The 4,570-nt window shown below is 35.8% G+C and overlaps 1 pseudogene; it reads left to right on the top strand.

Moving 5' to 3' along the window:
- The first annotated feature begins 581 nt into the window (after positions 1–581).
- On the top strand, positions 582–1,412 carry LOC149559005 (vacuolar iron transporter homolog 3 pseudogene; annotated as a pseudogene).
- The last annotated feature ends 3,158 nt before the right edge of the window (positions 1,413–4,570 follow it).

The following is a 4,570-nucleotide window of genomic DNA, read 5'->3' as shown; positions in this document are numbered from 1 at the left end:
ATACCAGCCTCGCTATCCAACATTAATTATATTGCCAAATATTTCCTCAACATTAAATATGCATTTTCTTATAAATAGAATAAGTTGGGCTTGTGATCAGGAGAGCCCATTTTGGGCTTCTCATTGTGGATCATGAGTGGATAGAATGTTGTAGCACTCTAAGTATTTCTAATGGATTTTAATTATGTTAATGACTATGAAGTGTTGTAGCACAGCTTGATGTCTTTGTGTTTTGCTTATTGATTTGAATGTTTATCATTGCATTCATGTTTGTCTTTGATCCACTCTATCCACCTCCTTCAATTCTATACATGGAACTCTTTATGAGCTTTTGTTTATTTATTTCTTGAATGTTTCAGATTATTAAAAATCAATCTAGGAACATTAGCAGCCACAACAATAGAAAACAGAATGACCAACATAATAAAAGAAAGTTGCAGCTAATTACATGACAAATATATTCTCCATTTATCACTGATACCTTTCGAAACCCATTTCTATATCTTATTGAATGCTATGTTGTTTCTCTTTTTAAATTATTTTGTCAACTGATCAATTATCTTTATACCTATGACTTGTAGAAAATAATGGAGAGTAGAGTAACAAGCCCGTCAATTTTTTAGTTGGAGACAATGGAATTAAGGAGAATGATTAAAGAGTCACGAGGTGGGATTATAGAGGGATCACCAATTTCAAACCCTAAAAATTAAAACATTCCCATGCCTTCCCCATCAAACCCTGAAACTCCAACCATGGCCTTAGCCATGCCCTCTCTAAAACCAAACCCTAAAAATCTAAACCTTGCCATTGACATGCCATCTTCCCCAAAATCTATGAGAAAGAAAAACAAAGATTATCTGAAAAGAGGGCAATGGCTTTGTGCTACCATTTTGGAAGTGAATGAGGGATTTGTGAGCATGGCATGCCTCATGATTGGCACTGGTATTGGAAAATATAGCACAAAAACAATGCTGGAGGTAGCTCTTGCGGCTGTAGCGATGCGGGCATGTTATATAGCATGGCAATTAGAGAATTCATTTATGTTAAAACACAACACAACGTTGAACTGGAAAATTTCTAGAGAGAGAACATGTCCATCAAGGGATTTGAACATGGGACATTTATAATTAGCCTTCCAGACTGCATGTGCATCGGCCCTTGCTTTTTCTGCTGGAGCTCTTTTCCCTTTGATCTTTGCTATTTTTACCACTCATTATGTAGCTCAAGTTGGGTTGGTGGCTAGGGTTTCAAGCTTGGTTCTCATCTTAATTGGCACCTTTGGAGCATACTTTTCTTTCTCTTCTATTGTCAAAGGGAGTTTGCGAGTTTTGTTAGGACGATGGATTGCCTATGTAATAAGCTTTGGCTTGCCCAAGCTCTTTCACTCCACCAAACAATAGTACGAAGTTTGAGTAGATTGTCAATGCATTATGTCTACATCACATGGATATTTTTAGTAGAGGGGTGTTAGATTTTAGTTATTGCATGTAGTATTTGTGAAATTTGCAGCTCTAGTTGCACAGAACATCAGAGGAAAAATAAAATAAAATAATATCTCTATATGAATAGAGCAATTAAAGAAAATAAGAGCAATAGATTAAAAACATACATTAATGTTTATTGATAGCAACAAATTCTTTAAAATTAAAGGTTGCAATTATTGGAAAGCATAAAACTAGTGCTAGAGTAAACTCAAGCTTAACAAACACATTAGGTAGTTAACTAAGGTTGCAAAATGGTGAAACTAGATGTGTGGACTACCTTGGTTTAAGCATAAACTTTGGCATTTAATATTCACAGTTTGGGGCAGTAAATTGAAACACATAAATTTCCAAGAAGTGATCCATGATGATCAAAAAATAATGGCATGAGAAATACATGGAAGAACATGTAGTTTGCATTAACCACTAACACAACCTCCCCCCCACCCCGCCCCCTCTAATGTAAACTACCTAGCTTAAGAAGAGATTGAGGAAAGAGGGAAAACCTAGTGGAAAGAAACCCCCCTCAAAATGAATTCTTACAAGAGAAGAGAACTATGATGTTAGAGTGTTTTTCACCCCAAGCAGATGTTGAAGAAGCTGAAACTTCTGCTCAGTGAATGACTTTATGAAGATGTTAGCAATCTGATGAGACATAAGACAATAATGTAAATCAATGATGCCATCATGAATGAGATCTCGGATGAATTGCATATGGATCTCAATGTGTTTTTTCCATTGTTGCTATATTTGATTTTGGCAAATCTTTAATATACTTTGATTGTCACACCAAATGATGGTCAGTTGATGAAATGAGATACCCAACTTAGTGAGAAAATTTTGTAGCCAAATAGTCTATGTGGTAGCATTGACAACACCTCTATATTTGGCCTTTGTGGATAAGAGAGCAATGGAAGATTGCTTTTTTCTTGACCAACAGATGAGACCAGAACCAAAATTAAGAATGTAGCCTGATGTGGACTTGTGATCAATGCTATCACCAACCCAATCAAAGTCAGTGTAGCCAATGAGATCCAAAGTTCATCTAGTTGAATAATGAATCCCATAGCTAATAGTTCCTTGAACATAATGAAGGATATGCTTGGTAGCTTTTCAAAGTAGTTCACGAGGCTCTAGTATGTATCTAGAAACAAAACCCACTACATATGATAGATCTAAATGAGAATGAGTGAGATAAAGAAGACTTCCCACAAGCTAATGATAGAGTGTGAAATTAGCCAATGGTGTATCTTTTCCATCTTCCAGCTTGACCCTAGATAGAAAAGATGTGAGTGCTGGTTTACAATCACTCATGTGAAATTGAACCAAGAGATCTCTTCCATACTTGGATTGAGCAACTATGACACACGATTTATTTTGACTGATTTCAAGATCAAGAAAGAAATTAATACCCATGTCTATCATAGAAAAGGTATCATGTAAAGCTTCCTTGGTTGTTGTGATTGTTGACCATGAATCACTTGTGATTAGTAGATCATCTACATAGAGTACTATGAGAAACAAAGAGTTTTATGTTCTAAACATATAAACATTTGGATCAAATTTACATCTCATAAAATTTTGAGACAAAAGATAAGAATCCATTTTACCATACCAAACATGAGGTGCCTATTTGAGGCCATAACGTGATTTCTTGAGCTTGCATACTAATGAGGAATTATGCACATAACCTTGTGGCTGCTCCATGTAGATCTCCTCCTTAAGATCATTGTGAAGAAAATCATTTTTCACACCCATGTGATGAATATCCCACCTTTTTTCTATTGCAATGGCTACAGCCAATCGATTGGAATCCATTTTTTCCAGAAGAGCAAAAATCTCATCATAATCAATGCCTTGAACTTGCCAAAAACCTTTGGCTACCAACCTTGCTTTGTATCTGCTCACTTGACCATTGGTTGATTTCTTTGTTTTATAGATCCACTTGCACTTGACAAGCTTGCTATTGGATGGAAATGGAACTAGCTCCCAAGTTTGGTTTACAATAAGAGAATTGTACTCCTTATCCATGGCAGCATCCCAATGAGGATTCCCTATAGCCTTTGCATGAGTTTGAGGATCTGGTGCTTAAAGTAGATAAACATGCATTAGAATAATGGAATCAGTAATTGAAAATGCATGAGGAGCATTATATATATTACCAAAGCTCCATGTCCTTTGTCTACTCATTGGAGATGCTAATTCATCACTAGAATCCCAATTGAGACATGCATGTTCATGTTCATCAGATTTAGATGAATCTAAAATCAGATTTGTGGTATCTCCATCATCCTCAAGATCTATGAGCGGAAGAACCATAGAAGTGGTAGCATGTCGCATTTGGGATGCTAGCATGGGACTTTCATCAAAATATACACTCCTCTCAATGAAGAGTTGTTCTATAGAAAGATCTAGCAATATATAACCCTTTACACCATCTAGGTAACCAACAAAGATACATTTGTTTCTTTGAGGCTCCAAAACCTTCCTTTTATCAATAGGAATGCGAGCCCATGAACGAGATTCAAAAATACAAAAAAAGAGTGAATGTTGGTTGTATACCTCTCCATGCTTCAAAAGGAGTTTTTCCTTTAACAAATTTGTGAAAAGATCCATTTTGGATATATGAAGCACAATTGATTGCTTCAGCTCACAATTTTGAGGGAAGTGACCTAGCATGCAACATGTAACTAGCCATCTCTTTTAAAGATCGATTCTTCCTCTTAGCTACCCCATTCTATTGTGGAGTATATGGAACTATGTACTATAACTGTATTCTTGCTTCATGACAAATATTTTAGACATTATTGTTGATTTACTCTCCCCATTATTTGTGCAAAGGATCTTAACCAATTTTCTCAATTATTTTTCTACATGGGCTTTGAAAAGCTTGAGATTCTCAAACACTTCAGATTTGTATTTATGAAATTATACCCATGTGTACCTTGAGTAATTATCAATGAATGTAAGGACATAATTGGATTTGGTCATGGAATGCTCAAGAAAAGGACTCATTAAATCACTATGAACAAGCTCTAGAGGAAAGGAGGCTCTCCATGACATTCCCTTGGGAAATTTCTCTTCTAGAT

The sequence above is a fragment of the Cupressus sempervirens genome, chromosome 5, assembly GCF_028749045.1.
Source record: "Cupressus sempervirens isolate cs-2001-9-10 chromosome 5, ASM2874904v1, whole genome shotgun sequence".
Lineage (NCBI taxonomy): Eukaryota > Viridiplantae > Streptophyta > Pinopsida > Cupressales > Cupressaceae > Cupressus > Cupressus sempervirens.
Note: the sequence above shows the minus strand (reverse complement) of the source record. Positions and strands in the feature narration are given on the sequence as shown.